At 43.5% G+C, this 18,092-nt stretch overlaps 1 pseudogene; it reads left to right on the top strand.

Annotated features, from left to right (window-relative positions):
• The window catches only part of LOC128431194 (complement C3-like), a 34,920-nt pseudogene extending 23,190 nt beyond the window's left edge, over nucleotides 1-11,730 (top strand).
• The last annotated feature ends 6,362 nt before the right edge of the window (nucleotides 11,731-18,092 follow it).

The raw sequence follows: 18,092 nt of genomic DNA, 5'->3' as shown, positions 1-18,092 counted from the left end.
ACTTGACTAGTTTATGTATCTCTCTTTCTAATTTGCCTTAATTTAAAATGCTTTATTCCAAACAGCTCCCCTTTCATTTTGTACTTCATCCCTTCTCACCTCTGTCTCTCCTCAACCCTCTTTCCAGTGAGTCAGTATACCAATGAACTGCAGCGTGAGTGTTGTTTGGATGGCATGAGGGAGACCCCCCTGTCATACACTTGTCAGACGCGCAGTGAGTACATCTCGGACGGTGCATCCTGTGCTGAGGCTTTCCTGCACTGCTGCACAGAGGTGGAGAACCTGCGAGACGAATTGAAGCAGGATCAGCTTGACTTGGCCCGCAGTAAGAGATGGGTGATGAGGGAAGGGGGGAAGAGGGCTTGGTGGGTCATCCAGGGCCAGACAATAGATTGTACATAAAGATGGACGACACGTCTCCGCTTTCTCCCACTATTTAGAAATTCAAATCCAAAATGTACACATCTTCGTCGGTGTCTTCTACGTGTGTGACACCGCTTTTTCATCCAGAGATGTTTGTATTTTTTTGTAGTTTTCTTCATTTTTGTATCTGTTGAGTTTAAGAAATTGAGTTTAAGAAATGTCATCAACATAAAAGGCAGCTCTAGAGGAGGCCAGATGTATCCCGTATACTGCAGCCAGCCACCAGGGGGCGACCGAGACAGGCTTCACTTTTGTGTCCATCTCTATTTAAGATCTGTGGGTCAGACTTGTGGTTGTGAGACAATCAAAGTGGTAACCTTCCTTGTTAATGACTCTCCAGGTCAGGAGGACGACAAAAGTTACATGGACAGCAATGAAATTGTTTCTCGCACCAAGTTCCCTGAGAGTTGGCTGTGGTCAGACATCAAACTGCCTCCTTGCCCACAACAAACACCAAACTGGTGAGGCTAAAATAGACATTCAAAAATACTATACTCCGTTCATGACAACACCAACGATGATAACCTCTCTTAGTTTGTGCACTTTTTTTGTTTGATTCAGTGACTCCACATCCTTTGTGAAGAGCGTTCCTTTGCAAGACTCAATCACAACCTGGCAGTTCACTGGCATCAGTCTGTCAAGAACCCGCGGTGAGGACTCTGTGAATTTTAGTCGTACCACGATCATCTTAAATCTCTCTCACCTCTTCTTATGCTTCTCATCGTTAAGGAATCTGCATTGGCGAACCATTGGAAGTGATTGTCCGGAAGGACTTCTTCATCGATCTCAGACTGCCCACTCTGCTGTCCGTGGAGAGCAGCTGGAAGTAAAGGCGATCCTTCACAACTACAGCCCTGATGTTATCACAGTAAGTCTGAGCACGATGCTTTGTTGTTTCACGATGGAGTCAATGAGAGGATGATCATTTTTCTCACTGATGTCAAAGAAAGCAAAAGTAGATATTTAGGTGGTTGTTGCTCCTGGCTTTCATAGGGTTTTTTGTGGGATCTTAAAAAGTCTAACAAAGTGTAAAATTGGTTGAATTTCAGGCTGTAAAGGGTCCTAAATGTGGTAAAATGCAACATACTAAGTCTTAAATATGTTTAGGTAGGTCATTTAATTCTGAATCAGTTGCACTTTAAGATTACCATTATTTCTTTCTGAGAGAAATGTTTTGACTTAATGCATAGTTTTTAATATCTCTATGTAGTTCTTTCTCTTTGCTGTAGATATTGGCACGCTCTAATGAAACTACAAACAAGACCAACATGGGACTGATAGCTGATTCTACAAACACCTTGTTCAGAGTTTGTCACAGTACACTGATACTGCCTGTAGTTTGCTGAAACCCTGAAGAAACCCTGGATTTGTGTAGTAGTGGCTGACATGGCTCCTTCGCATTCTCTAGGTCAAAATGTTCTTTGGGACCACAATTTCAACCATTCAATTGTTGTTAATTTATTTTATGTATATCAAAGTGTACCGGAAATTGTCAAATATGAGAGGAATCATCGAAGAAGAATCTACATCTTCTTGAGGCAGATCTTCGACCGACTGCACATATACCTCACTCATTGATGTATCTTTGTGTCTTTCCCAAGGTGCGTGTGGATCTGCTTGAGGAGGAGCATGTGTGCAGTGCGGCTTCTAAACACGCAAGGTATCGTCAGGAGGTCAGAGTCGGGCTGCAAACCACACGATCTGTCCCCTTCGTCATCATTCCCATGAAGGAAGGACAATTCAGCATTGAGGTCAAAGCAGCTGTTAAAGACTCATCACTCAATGATGGAGTCAAGAAAATGCTGCGGGTGGTGGTAAGAGAAACACACTCTGTAATTTACCTGTATTGCACCACATATAGCAGGTGTAACCAGGTATTTAAAGGCAGGTAAACCTGCTACAAAGGGGAATGACACTTTTCCCATTGCCTGAAGAGGAGTTTGCCTTTTTCCCCCCCTGGTGCATCATGTTCTACGTCACAAACTGCTTGCGAAATTGGCACGTTCAACCAGTGTCACCTGTATATCACTGCCAGTTGGATCAAACCCATGTCTGCAGCAGAGCCATTTGACTCTGGAGTCAATAACCATTGTATCCATTACCTTTTGCAGGAAATAGCCAGATGTTATTTAGCAAGATGCAATAACCGCATAATAGGTCGGCAATAGTGAAACCTTAATGAGGTCAGTGGGCCTCATTAAGGGCCACGTCATGAGTGACAGAAATGGTGAGGAGTACTGTAGACAAGCTGTATGACCAGGCTTGGAATTATTTGTATGATGTGTCGTGTATTTTTCTGTCTTGATCTTACATTTGCTAAATGTTGATCTCCTTGAGGGTCTCCATCTTGTTTATGGCAGAACCTTAGCAAGTATAACGCTCACCATGCAGCCGGTTGCCTACACGTACTCGACCTGAGGCCTGATACTGTGTGATGTGGATGTATGTGTTGCTGCTTGCAGCCCTTTGCAACCACTGTAACCTGAATTTTTGTATGTAGCCATTTTAATTTGTAACATATCCTGCTCTTATTAGGTGTGTCAATATCATTCCCAATAACTCCATCGGGCTCTATAAAAGCATTCACCCCCTGCCATCAAATCTGAAGGTTCTGAGCCACAAAGTTCTTACACAGCTTTTGTGTCATTAGGAACTACAATTCTACAATGCAGTCCTCATTTTCATATTTCATCAAATGCAAAAGTTATTGCTGTTCACACATATATCTGTCAGTGTCTCCTGTGGTAAAGTAAGTTTGGTGAAGCAGAAATCTTTAAGGGCTTTACTTTGACTTCAAACGCAAACTGTATCAGCCCTTTCAAAATGCAACATCAACTGAAAAGAAGAATCAGACGAATAAGGGTTGAATATTTTAACAGACACACACCTCTGTATTTTATTGTTAACCAGCCTAATATATTACTTAAAAAGTAGATGTGATATGTAATGTGTGTTTCTGCTGTGGTTTTTTTCAGCCAGAAGGTGTTCTGGTTAAACAGCCACAGATTATAACACTAGATCCCTCTAAGAAAGGTGTCGGTGAGTTTACCACATAAACGGCTGCATTTGATAGTCATGTAGCAATACTGTGTTTTCATTATTTCTTGAATTCATCCTGTTTCTCTCTTCAGGAGGTAAACAAGTGATAACTATCAACAGTGGAATCCCAAGGAAAGATTTGGTTCCGAACACACCTACTAGCACACAGATTTCTGTGACAGGTGGGATTATGGTACATTTGGACATGTATCGCATGCCCGTAAAAATAATTCATGTTTATTTGCACGTTTCCTCCTGTTGATTTAAAGTGCTATGGTTTTTCTGTTGATGTGTGTGCCTGCAGGGATGGAAAACATTGCTCCACTGGTAGAGAACGCAATTAGTGGGCAGTCGGTGGGTAGCCTTATCAAACAGCCGTCAGGCTGCGGAGAGCAGAACATGTACCGAATGACCCTACCGCTCATTGCAACCACTTATTTGGACAAAACCAACCAGTGGGAGGCTGTGGGCTTTGAGAAACGAAACACAGCCCTCCAGCATATCAAGACCGGTAACATCACTCAGTTGATTTACTCGCACATACCTAATTTCACTGTGGCTGAAGTGGTATCTATACAAACGAGACACAACATGCTACCCCTGCTCCACATATCCGAGCTACAAAACTCAAGATGTTTTCAGACCTGAACTCATGAGAATATCACACAATTGGGTCCGTACTTTCTCTCAGGTTTTTCTTCCACATATGAACAACTCTTGCCTCTAGAAGATAGAGGCAAGATGTGACATAAATTCTGCTGCAGAGATCGAGGGTCGTTTATAGCATATCAACACCAGCATAGTCTTTTATCACTAAATTCTCTATTGACATCTTTGCCAGTTTCTTCTACATGTATGGCACGGCTTTTTCATCCTGAAATATCGGTACTCTTTCTGTCATTTTGTATCTTTTCGCGTTAGAAGCATCTTTAACTCACCCACTCGCTTGCAGAGAATCCTGCCGAGGATCTCTTGCTCACAACGGTGTGACGTCCTGTCATTTTAGTTTGTTAATATCAGTCTTTGTGTTTTCTACTTCCTGTTTTATTTTGTAGCTTCACTTTCACTGTGTCTTGTTCCAGCTTCTCGGTGTCTCACTTCCTGTCTTTGATTGTCGTCCCCAATCCTCATGTGTTTCACCTGTGTGTAATTGCCCCTGCCTTCCTTCTTGTATTTAAGCCTCTGTGTTTCCCTTTGTCCTCTGTCGGTTTGTACTCGTTGTTTTCTCCCCATGTCGTGAGAAATGGTTTGTTTGCTCCTGCTGTTTCGTCCAGCTTCTTCCTCGTTCCTTGTTCTCAGTGCGCCTTGTCGCCAGTGTTACTTTTGTTAGTGTTCTTGTTTTGTTTTTGTCTTGTTTAAACCCTTTTATTATATTAAATACCTTTTGTTTGTAACCTCTACATCCTGGGTCCATCTCCTCCTTCAAACCGTAACAAACGGCTCATTTTAACTTTATCCAGAGTTACTACTCAGAGGCTGGCAGGAGAAACTTTGGAGCCTCTCACTCTGACATTTGCATGTTCACATACAGCTCCCCCCAACTAAGGTTTTCACCCGTTTTTACAAACAAAACTGCCATCAGTTATTTTCAGTAAAAGCATTGTGTGTTTTGTTTGTGTCCAGGCTACAAAAACGAAATTCACTTCCGTAAACCTGATGGCTCTTTTGCTGTGTACGTCGATCACCAAAGTAGCTCCTGGTGAGGCATCATAACATCTATGAACTCATATGTAAACATCCTCTAATATGTAATGTCTCCTAACGTATATTTTACTATACTATGAGGATGTCAATAGCAAATTTATAGAACTTAACAATTCCCCCTCTCCCCTCCCTAAGGCTGACAGCGTACGTTACCAAGGTGTTCGCCATGGCTAGCAGTCTGGTGGCAGTGCAGAGCTACGTGATCTGTGACGCTGTGAACTTCCTGATTCTCAACGCGCAACAACCCGACGGCGTGTTCAGAGAAGTCGGAAGGGTGTACAGTAGAGAGATGATTGTGCGTACACTAATTTCATCAACATCCGTTTTCAACTTAATGGACATGAAGAGCAACATTACAAATTATATTAACATATACAAATATAATTAAATTTGGGCATATGCGTGTGTGTAGGGTGATGTGCGTGGCTCCGATTCAGATGCCTCCATGACGGCCTTCATCCTCATCGCCATGCAGGAGTCACGGACTATATGTGCTGCCACTGTTAGTGTGAGTACCGGCTATCTTGTATTTCTTAATTTAACTTAATTTTATTTTATTAACAGATTCATTTTCAGGTATTTTCACTTTTAGGGTCAGGGTTACCACAAAATATACGTATCAGCAAATATCTGTACTTTCTACTCCTTGCAATGCATTTTGTAATATGTTGTATTAAAGTAATTCCCCTCATCCTCTTTTTTTCCTCTCCTGATGCCCAGAGTCTTCCAGGCAGTGTAGACAAAGCGGTGCAGTTCCTGGAGAGGCGTTTGGCCAGCCTCACCAACCCATATGCTGTTGCCATGACATCGTACGCCTTGGCCAACGAAGGCAAACTGAACCGAGAAGTCCTCTTCAAGTTCGCTTCTCCAGGTGCTGCCACACAACAAAATTATATGGATGTGTACAAGCAAATATAAAACACATCCACAACTAATAAGAGCCCAAACAAAATTGATATTATGGGAAGATTTAAGTCAATAATATAACACATACCTCTGCCAAAGCCCAGATTTTTATTTGCATCTTCACCAAATTATAATGACTCATGACTATTAGTCCTCTAAAAAGTCTGATTGGTTTCTAAAGTCTGATTGGTTTCATCAAAATCAATGGGTTTATTCTCTGAGATATCAACAATTATGTCCAAGTCAAAAAGATGCCCCAAATCACGCTAAAGAAAAGTTAAAAAAAAAAACTTGATCAGTCCCCCGATCCAACTCTGCACCAAAATCCATTATTTTAATAGTTTCTTTCTTTTGTCATGCCCCGCCTCTCCACACAATTTCATAAAAAAATCAGTTGAATGGTTTTTGCATAATCCTGCAAACAATTAAAAAAACATTGTTGTCTGTAAAGTATATATATTTCATAGGTGAATTTCAAGTCTTATTTCAGAAATATTTAACATAAATGTACATATTAAAAACTAAATGTAAAATATCTGTATTTGCCTTAATAATCCATTATAAATTGGATTTTAATCTAAATAAGCTTTTGTGTGCTCACATTTTCAAATTCCTCCGGTTTTTATTTCATTTTTTAAGAAAAAGTAGATATTCTTAGTCACTGAAGTTTGTCACAAGTTCTTCTTTGTATTAAAAAGTTGCTTTGTCTGTTTTTTCCCCCTCAGACCGGTCCCACTGGCCTGTAGTTAAGGGACATATTTACACACTGGAGGCCACAGCTTATGCTCTTCTGGCTCTGGTCAAGGTCGGGGTAAGCATGTCCCACTTACAGTATGTGTGTTTGACCAGCATGTCGAGCTACACACTATAACAGTCACAAGCCATGCCTCCTCATTAAAGGCTGGAGGGATTATTAGACTAGTGCAGTGCCTGTTCTGAAATAAGTATTTGAATGGGCTGTTGGCCTGTGCCAATGCTGGTTGCAATTTTCTTATACAGTAAAAAACATTTCTTACCATTGATGATCGATTGCTTGTATCAGGTGAGCGCCAAGTCTCTGCATGGAAGAGTTGCCATGACAGAAAAAACTATTTACATGGTGGGCTTCTGAAAACCCAACCAAAACCGATGCCCGATCACAGATACTTCAACCCTTTCTCCCCCTCTGTTGATTAAGGCCTTCGAAGAAGCCCGACCTATTGTGAGATGGTTCAACCAACAACAGAAGGTGGGCGGAGGATTTGGATCAACTCAGGTAACAAAGCACTCTCTCCATATGCACCTCTAGCTAGTTATCACGCATTTGAATTGTCATTCATTCATTCAACCTTTACTGTAACCCGGGAATACATTTAGGTTAATACCTCATTTACAAAATAGCTGAGTACAGAAAATTTACAAAATTACAGTTCATGAAATGTTATTCAAAGCAAATTAATCAATTAAAACAAATGAATCAATTAAACCAAGAAAAGCTTGAAGTAAAATAAGATGAGATTTACAACTTAAATTGCCCCAAGGATTAAATTGAGTTGAATTTTAGATCTTTCTTTATGTTTTGTAAATGAATCTGGTCCTATGAACAATATCTTTGGTTTTGAAAAGTATTATTTTCTCCCCATTGCTCTCTCTCTGTCTTCAGGCTACCATCACAGTGTACCAGGCTGTAGCAGAGTACTGGGCCAGTGCTAAAGAACCAGAGTACAATCTGAATGTGGATATCTTGTTGCCGGGCAGGGCAAAGCCTGAAAAGTTTAACTTCAACCGGGAAAACAGCTCTACCACAAGAACATTTAAAGTGAGTACACACTCTCACACACAAACTTGTATGTTGCTTATCTTTTTGTTTCTTCTGCTGATCCAGTGTGTTCTTGTGTGTATTTTATATACTCAGATCAATGATATAAACCAGGATGTGAAAGTGAATGCCACAGGATCAGGAGAAGCAACACTGACAGTAAGTAAAATGTTTGTTTTTTGTTCTTCGCTCTATCATCTGCTGTGTATCTGTTCTTTATTGATCCCAGATCCGACCAGATACATTTTTAACCTAGGGTCAACAAAGCTTGTACGACAAAAGCCAATTTATGTGATATTTTCTGTGTGACAGATGGTGTCGCTGTATTATGCTCTACCTAAAGAGAAGGAGAGCGACTGTCAGAAGTTCAACATGTCAGTGAAGCTCATCCCAGGTAATTTGCCTGTCTCTTCATTTTTATTTGCTGTGATCATTTGTCATTTTCTCTGTTTGTCTCCTTGTATGGGTCTATTTTGTTTGTGCAACTGCAAACTGTGTTTTTCCTGCGGAGTCGCCATCATTCTGCGAAGTTTTTTTTTCTTTATGAGAGAGGATTTAATGCTTGTGTGTTATCTTGCTTTTCCAGAGAAATTTGATGCATATGAGACGATATACAAGCTGAAAATACAGGTTTTGTAAGAACAATAAAGAAACAATACTGACTGAAGTGTTTTTCATATTGTTGTAACTGTCTCATTTAATTGAACATTGTACATTTCCTACACAGATATAAGGACAAGGAGCGAGATGCAACCATGACAATCTTGGATATTGGTTTGCTGACTGGCTTCACCGTCAACACTAATGACTTGGACTTAGTAAGAGCTGTTACAGATACACACATACACACATAGGGCCAATGTGAGAAAGGACATGTTTAAAGGTTTTGAAAGGTGTTTGACACAGTCTGTTTGTGTGTGTAGTTGTCTAAAGGACGTGCCCGCACTATTTCAAAATATGAGATGAACACTGTCCTGTCAGAAAGAGGCTCACTGATCATCTACCTGGACAAGGTGAGACGCAAGCCTTTCTGCCCCCTTTCCCCTTTTTCTCTAGACCTTGTTCGGTCTCTACATCACATTTGCTATAATTTCTCCGCAGGTTTCTCACACACGACCAGAGGAGATCACATTTAGGGTTCACCAGACGATGAAAGTGGGCGTCTTACAGCCAGTCACTGTTTCTGTCTATGAATATTATGACCGTAAGTCTCAAACACACTTAGAAAGACACTCAGTAGAGTACTTACCTTCCCCAAGGCCTAACAGTCGCCATAATTCAATCAGCTCCACCAAATTGCACAAACTCCAAAAAAAGTTTTATTAAGTGTGTAATGTTTTCACTGATGTAAGCAACTGTATATTTATTTTCCATTGCAGAAAGACATTGTGTGAAATTCTATCATCCAGAGAGGAAAGCTGGACAGCTACTGAGGCTCTGCAGAAAAGATGAGTGCACATGTGCTGGAGGTAAACAGGGTGGTGTCTCTTTGAAGACAAAAGCCATCCATACATCCATACATCCATCCACTGTCTATACCCCTCATCCTTTGAGGGTCACAGGGGGAAGCTGGAGCAAATCCCTGCTGACGTTGGGTGAAGGCAGGGTACACCTTGGATAAATCAGGGGCCAACATACAGAGACAACAACCGTTCACACTCACATTCACACCTACAATCTCCTGCTTAACTTTCGACTGTTGGAGGAAGCCACAGTAACTGAAGAAATCTCACGCAAACACGGGGAGAACATGCAGAGACACGCTCAACACATGACACTAATGTAGTGCTTTCATCATCCTCCATTGTCTGTTACCTGCAGCCTTTTAGTATCTCACCTCATTAAATTTAGTTGAAGATTAACTGAGTTGGAAGGAGGTGGTCGTGGAAAGTGTCTCACAGTAAATCTCCAGAAGCTGATGTCTCTGGTCGATGCATCCATACACCAACACATGTTGTCAATTAATCAAGTCATCACTTGTGTATTTACTTTGTGCCTATTGTTTATTTTCAGAGAACTGCAGTATGCAGAAGAAGGGAAAGATCAGCAATGATCTGCGCACAGAAAAATCTTGTGAGACTACTCCTACCAGCAAAATAGATTTCGGTAAGATTGTCTACACTTGAGTTGAGATTTGTTTAAGACTCAACATATTGTGTGTTTGTGTAAGTGAGTGATTGTTAAATAATCAAATATGTGAGGTAACAATCTGCATCTTATCTGTCCTCAGTGTACAAAGTGAGACTGGAGAACTTCACAGACGGTTTGTCTACTGACATTTACACAATGAGGGTATTAAAAGTGATCAAAGAAGGTAGGTATTTATCTCCTCTGTGAACCATCAGAAATTTGAATCACCTTGTGTTTTATTGAATTTATTTCTAAGGCCGTTTTCACCGGTTTTGCACCAAGGTCCAAAACCAGGATATTGTCTTTTCTACATTGTTTGCATTGATCTGTTGTTTTGGTTTCTGATTTTCTTGTAACGTCCTGTCACCATCACCTATGTGGGCTGTCTGCCTATACTTCATTTTGATTACTTTGTAGACAGACCTGTTGTCAGTTCGGCAGGTGGAGAAAATTAATGAACCAGTTGATTTCATTCATTTTGTCGCCACAGTAATATCATTGTTATTACTAGCAGCATTACAAACCTCAGGCACGATATTATTGGTACTAGAGACTGCAATCATTCCTGCAAGCAGCTTGCACTTATTTGTCTGTCCTCTTTTCTTTAATGCCGTCTTAACTTTGACAAAAATGTGGTCCATTGGTTCAGACCTTGGTCCGATGCCTGCTATTTTGTTTCTGGACTAAACTAAAAAGTCAGATGAGTCCGGGAAAAAAAGGGTAGGTGTGAAGAGGTGTAGGTGGCATAGCTACAGCTGAACTGAGTGAACTTGACATCCAAAACCAAAACACGAGATGCTCTCTCATCTTGCTGTCTTGCCAAATTAGCGCGTTCACCCTGCTGTCATGTTTTCATCACTGCTGATAAGAGCCTCGTAAAACCAGTGTCTACTGCTTAGTCATTTGCCCCGGAAGTGAATACAGATTGAATCCATTCCCATTGCAGACAAAAGCCAGACATTAGTGAATGTTAAGGTTCTTTTTGACCAGTTGAAAAGGGGCTCTTTATTTCTGCATTGGTGTTTCTGTAGGAACACAGAGCAATAATTGCCCATTTAAAGAAAGCATATCTATTTAGAATTGTGCAGAAGGGCACATGAAAAGATTGATTTCCGTTTGCAAAGTAGAAAACTACCCCTAGCAGCAGGCTAACTTAGCTTGCATCGCCAGACAAAAAAACTGTGGGGGTACAGCCCAGGATCCGCATGTAGACCGCTAAAATGTCTCACTATTCATTTAAGTTACACATCTCCTTGAGCATCAATCCTACTGCATCTTCTCATTTATTTTAATCGAAGGAAGTTTCGATGTGGTTCCTCAGGGGAAAGAGCGCACATTCCTGAGTCATCCACACTGCAGGGAGTCTTTAAATCTGGGCAAGGACAAACGTACCTCATCATGGGCACGTCAAAAGATATTCACAGAGATGATCAACATCAATTGTAAGTTTCTTTGTGCTTAAAAAACTGCAGCTCCCATGTTATCTACTGTTTCTGGACTTTTTCGACATCATGTTCTATGATATTTCACTCTGCTCTCCACAGGTATCAGTACGTGCTCGGGGAAAGAACCTGGATCGAGTACTGGCCCACAAACGCAGAGTGTCAAGTCGAGGAGCACAGACCAACGTGTTTGGGCTTAGAGGAGATGGTCCAGCAGTACGAGCTCTTTGGATGTCAGCAGTAGCGTAACACAAGAGAAAACACATTATTTTTTAAATCTTAATACCTGCATTGTGTTTATTAAAATGTAATGATCTTAATCTCATTGTCAGTATCTTTTTCAACCAAACTCTGTCATCTGCTGTGATGTGGAATTCAAGACAACTCACACACTATGGATCAATTAATATTTGCAGCAGTAATAACAGACAGTTTTACTGTAACTGAAATGCTGTACTTCTACTGGCTAAATTGGTTAACAAGAAAATCTGGTCTACAAATACTGTGAATAAAAATGCAATGGGAATGTGATGCAGCAGCCGCTCATAAAATTTAAATGAACATTAAATTAGGTGATTCAATTTTTGGACAAGTATTAAGGTGAGTCTGTGTGGATGGCACCCTAAGCAAAGGTGGTTCCTCTAATCAAAACGTTTTCTGTCCTTACTAACTTACAGCATTTAAGAAAACTAGAGGTCACAAGTGAGATCGGCTTGATTTCTGGACACAGAACTTACAAAATATAGCCCACAGTTTGTGGAAAAATGTACTTGGCACAAGAGGATTACAGAACGACCACAGCGCGGACGCACAACGGCGGCAGGTCCTGCTGCCACCTCCTCCTCCGCTCAGGTGAGTGCGCTGTTGCCCTCAGCCGACAGGTGGAGGAGGAACGTAGCTGCTGCCACCTTCCCGACATTCACGCTGCATGTTTTATTAGTTTTATCTTTTCCTGCAGGGAAGCGATTGATGAAGTCGCGGTTAGGTGTGGAGCGTCCCACCCAAGTGCCCTGCAGCATCGACCCTTTGATTCAAAGGCAAGATGCTTCCGGTTGACTGATGAGCCTCATGCTCCAGCGAGCAATGAGGTCGGGTCGTGTTCTCTTATCCCAAATATGAGAAGAGCGGGTCTCGGTTTGGCTCAATCAAGTATTTATTAAGAAGCAATGAAAAGGTATGAAAAGTACAGCAAAGCAATGGGCACCCAACGCATAGCCCCGGCCCTCTAGCAGTACCGGGATATTCAAGAGTCGCACCTCTCGGAGGGCGGTTATAATATTTATAAAAGTAGGTAGAACAGGATTGGTCAATAACGAGGGGGGTGTTACGGTTTGGTGGAGGAGATGGACCCAGGATGCAGAGGTTTTAACAAAAAGGGGATTTATTATACAAAAGGGTCTTTAACAAGACAAAAACAAAACACTAACAGGTAAACTTCTGGCGACAAGGCGCACAGAGAACAAGGAAGCAGGAGAAGCTGGTCGAGACAGCAGTACAAAACAAACCTATAGAAGACTACATGTAGAAACGAGTAGCACAACCACGAGTACAAACCGACAAAGGGCTTGGGGAACACAGAGGCTTAAATAGACAGAGGGAAGGCAGGAACAATTAACCACAGATGAAACACATGAGGACTGGGAAGACAATCACCGAAAGGAAGTGAAGATAGAAACCACACACAAGGGACAGATACTACAAAGAGACTATAATTAACAAACTAAAATGACAGGACGTCACAGTACCCCCCCCTCAAGGACCGGATCCCAGACGGTCCATAACCGAGACGGTTGGGAGGAGGGGGGAACCGGAGGAGGGAATCCGGGAGGTGCCCAGGGTCTCAGGCCGACAGCACCACGGCCGCTCAGGAACCTGGCACAATGTCTCAGGTGGACGGCCCAGAGGCTGGACAGTGACGAAGCATGGGAGCTCCTCAGGAGGGCGGCCCGGAGGCCGGTCAGGGACATAGTTCTGAGGCTCGTGGGGGCGGCGCCTTGGCCGCTCCGGGACAGAGTTCTGAGGCTCGGGAGGGCAGCGCCGTGGCCGTTCGGGGACAGAGTTCTGAGGCTCGGGAGGGCGGCGCCATGGCCGCTCAAAGTCAGAGTTCCGAGGCTCAGAAGGGCGGTCAGGAGCCCAACACGGGAGCTCCTCGAGCAAGTGGCCCGAAGACCAGTCAGGGGCAGAGGGCAAGAGCTCCGACCTCAACCCCGGACGTGGGGCAAGAGCTGGAGCTGGCACAGCGAGGATCTCCGACGCCGAAACACAGAGCCTCCGGCGCGGAGCAGGCACTGGAGCAGGGACTGGAGCAGGTGCTGGAGCAGACGCCGCTGGGAGGACCACTGACGTCGGAGAACGAGTGACATCAGCTGAGGGCCTCCGGCGCGGAGCAGCGACTGGAGCAGGTGCTGGATCAGGCGCCGCTGTGAGGACCACTGACGTCGGAGAAAGAGGGACATCAGACGGGAACCTTCGCCGCGGAGCAGGGACTGGAGCTGGGTGCGGAGCTGGCACCGCGAGGGTCTCCGACGCCGAAACACAGGGGACGTCAGCCGAGAGCCTCCGGCGCGGAGCAGGCACCGGAGCAGGGACTGGAGCTGGGTGCGGAGCTGGCACCGCGAGGATCTCCGACGCCGAAACACAGGGGACGTCAGACGAGAGCCTCCGGCGCGGAGCAGGCACTGGAGCAGAGACTGGAGCTGGGTGCGGAGCTGGCACCGCAAGGATCTCCGACGCCGAAACACAGGGGACGTCAGCTGAGAGCCTCCGGCGTGGAGCAGGCACTGGAGCAGGGACTGGAGCTTGGTGCGTAGCTGGCACCGCGAGGATCTCCGACGCCGAAACACAGGGGACGTCAGCCAAGAGCCTCTGGCGCGGAGCAGGCACTGGAGCAGGGACTGGAGCAGGTGCTGGAGCAGACGCCGCTGTGAGGACCACTGACGTCGGAGAACGAGTGACATCAGCTGAGGGCCTCCGGCGCGGAGCAGGTGCTAGAGCAGGTGCTAGAGCAGGCGCCGCTGTGAGGACCACTGATGTTGAAGAATGAGAGACATCAGCTGGGAGCCTCCGGCGCGGAGCTGGGACCGGAGCAGGGACTGGAGCAAACGCCGGTGTGGGGATCTCCGACGCCGAAACACAGGGGACGTCAGCCGAGAGCCTCCGGCGTGGAGCAGGGGACTGCGACCCAGTCGGGACTGGAGGTGGCTGGTCCCTGTGAGCATGCTGCTGGAGGGATTGGCTTCTGCTGTATATCCCCCCTCTCCAACGTCCGCAACCCGCCACAGGAAACCCCTTGAGGTTGCGGGGTCCCCAAAAGGCCCCGCCGCTTCCAGCGTACAGGACTACGGCTGGGGCTGGAGGGTGGTGCCTGCGAGCTGGCCTTAGAGATGCGGGGGCACTGCTCCGACCTCTGCCACCAACCGCAGACCTCTGCTGCAGGCTGCGGGGTCCACCAAAAGCCAGGCGGGTTCCAAAAAACGGGTTAGAGGAAGGGACTGTATGGCTGCGCAGCTTCCTCAACCTCTCCTGCACCTCCGGGAGGTATGGCACGGTGTGGCTCACCCAAGGGCGATCCTTAAGCCAGGCCTCCATCACCAAGATCTCCTTCAGGGTCCACGCAGGGTCTGGAGATCCATCCTCCAGCTCAGACACTAGAACATCAAAATAATAAACTCTTTCAAAAAATAAATTAACCTCTGCTGGGTCCATAGTTTGGTCGGTTTGTTCTGTTACGGTTTGGTGGAGGAGATAGACCCAGGATGCAGAGGTTTTAACAAAAAGGGGATTTAATATACAAAAGGGTCTTTAACAAGACAAAAACAAAACACTAACAGGTAAACTTCTGGCGACAAGGCGCACAGAGAACAAGGAAGCAGGAGAAGCTGGTCGAGACAGCAGTACAAAACAAACCTATAGAAGACTACATGTAGAAACGAGTAGCACAACCACGAGTACAAACCGACAAAGGGCTTGGGGAACACAGAGGCTTAAATAGACACAGAGGGGAGGCAGGAACAATTAACCACAGGTGAAACACATGAGGACTGGGAAGACAATCACCGAAAGGAAGTGAAGATAGAAACCACACACAAGGGACAGATACTACAAAATAAAACAGGAAACAGAAAATACAAAGAGACTGAAATTAACAAACTAAAATGACAGGACGTCACAGGGGGGTCGCCGTGGTTTAGATTTGGTTCTTCCTTGATGGTGCGCAGGCATAGTTCCAGCCTCTTGGCACTGGAATCAGGAAGTGATGAGGAGCGGCTCCCAGTCTCGCTCCTCCTCTGATAGTTGCTGAGCAAATCTTCACATAAACAAGCCTTGACTTAGCTGACGCCTTGTGGGTCGGTGTTGTTGTTCATTGGAGTAAAGAGTATTGTGTTCCTGCTTCATCTATGTTCTGTTTGTGTAAACATGCGCATCCTCCAAACGAAACAACGCCTTTCTATCTTCCCGTCAGAACCTGGGGCAGATGCTTGAACTCTGTGTGATGTTGACTAAAGCTAAAGGAGTTATGCTTTAATACAGAAAAGTTAGGTTTGAGAACAATTTAAAGTACAGTGTATCATATGGCACAGATTTACAGTCTCAACAACAGGCAGCGGCTCTTATCAGACCTCTTATCAAGACAGGTGTGAGATTGTACAGCGATGTGACGCACACACATTTTAATCAACTTCAAGATTAACACCAAGCAGCAACTGTTATTACAAGTCATTGTGTGAAGGCCATATATCTGGCCCAAACTGCTCCTGCCCCAGCCTCCTGCATTTGTTTAGAGTTCAGTTTTGTTGACACACAGACACACACAGACAAACATAGATTTAAATATCTTCTGCCCTCCTCCACTTACCTGTGCACTGGCAAATGAGCCAAGTCACATGTCCTGCCTGCACCAATCAGAAACTGGTGAATATCTAAGTTGGCCGAGAGAGCTCAACGCACTGCAAATTAAAAAAATAACACGTGCAAATACGGAAAACATCTTCATCATTCACAAAGAAGTGATGAACCTGGCTGAAGTGCCATCACCGACATCATGGAAGCTTGGGTTAAATGATCAGAGAGAAGAGGTCTAATCAAATTACACATTACCTGAGAAATGGTTCAAATTCATAAAAGGTACATAGATGACCATGATAATCATGATAGAAATAAAAGAACAATAATAATTTCGCAGCCCAAGTAAATTCAGGCATATTCCTTACGTACAAGTAAAGGTAAATAGGGAATTAAAAGGTTCAGCCCGGGGACAGGTTCATGAAAAGCCTTAAAAAATGATCAATACATTTTAGAATCAATCTAAAAGAAAACTGGGAGCCAACAGGTGTGATCTGATAATATCTCTTAGTTCTATTTAAAAGTCTGGCTGCTGAGCTTTAGTTGAATTGTAGAGGCTACAGTCGTTTCAGGATTTTCAGATGAAGATCATAGGAAAGCACAAGGTAATAAAAGCATGTATGATTGTTTCTGCTACTCTTATTTTTGGATCAAATTTTTGGCAATATTACTGATATGGTAAAAACACGATTGGATAACTTTAGTAATAGGTAACTTATAGTCAATATGCAGTGTTAACAGATTTGACATGTTGTGAGATGTGGTCAATAGATTGCAGTATTTCTTCAGTGATCTGTTGTTGCCCAATCCTGTTCTGAGTTGAGTTCGGCAACTCTTAGAGGGAATATTTGTTTGTTTGATCAAAAACTGTTAAAATAATGTTAATGGTATGTAGATGTATGTGTAGGCCTTTCTAGGCTGTGCCCCTTTACTTCATGGAGCCGTGTTACACTGTGAGTTAGACAGGAGCTGTTTTTAGACAGGAAATCTAGTAAATTAGTTACAGACATTTTCAGGAGTTTGGCACACAAAGAACACAGCAGGAGATCTGGGTCTGACAGGTCATCTTTTAATGTATTTCACTAGATGACGGACATTTACCAAGTCCCCTGAGTGCCTGAACATAACCATTCAAAAGATAATAATTCAGTTTCCACATAATTGGAACCTGAGTGTATAATTTTAAAACAATGGGATATCGCTTTTAGTGAATATTCATCAAAATACATTTTCAAGGCCTAATTGAATTCATTGTGCTATGGAATTATGTGAAATCCACTCTCTTTTAATGAAGAATTATATAAACCAATACAAAATATCACTATAATCCTTAAAACTGAGTGCAATAGAAAAAATTCCCAGATACGACATTCCAAAAAAGCCTTCAACTTTAACCAGAAACTACACAACACTGTGTTCACCCCACTGGAGGTTTGTGAGAGTGTGTTTGCTTGTGTGTGATTTGTGACTGTGTGTGTGTGTTCTGAATCAGCAATCTCAGAAGAACTATAAGTGAGTGGAAGTTTCTAATCAAAACAAAAAAAAAGCATTTTTTTTATGTCTCATTTAAAAAACTGTCCATGGCTAAAGCAGAATAGATTCTGCAATTAAGTGTTTATTTGTGAGTATGTTTTGCATCAGTCGGTTCTGTTGACTAGTATTGATTCTCTTATGTTTATCTTTTTCTTCACAAAGGTGATAACCTTTATCGGAACTGAACAATTTCTCAACTGCTGCTGGGAAATTGTGTACTTGTGTTTGTGTTGACATGTGTTCAGAGAACTCTGGGAAGGGGCTGGTGAGTCCGT

This window comes from Pleuronectes platessa, chromosome 3 (assembly GCF_947347685.1).
Source record: "Pleuronectes platessa chromosome 3, fPlePla1.1, whole genome shotgun sequence".
NCBI classification, from domain to species: domain Eukaryota; kingdom Metazoa; phylum Chordata; class Actinopteri; order Pleuronectiformes; family Pleuronectidae; genus Pleuronectes; species Pleuronectes platessa.
The sequence above is the reverse complement of the archived record's forward strand: the minus strand, read 5'-3'. Positions and strand labels throughout refer to the sequence as shown.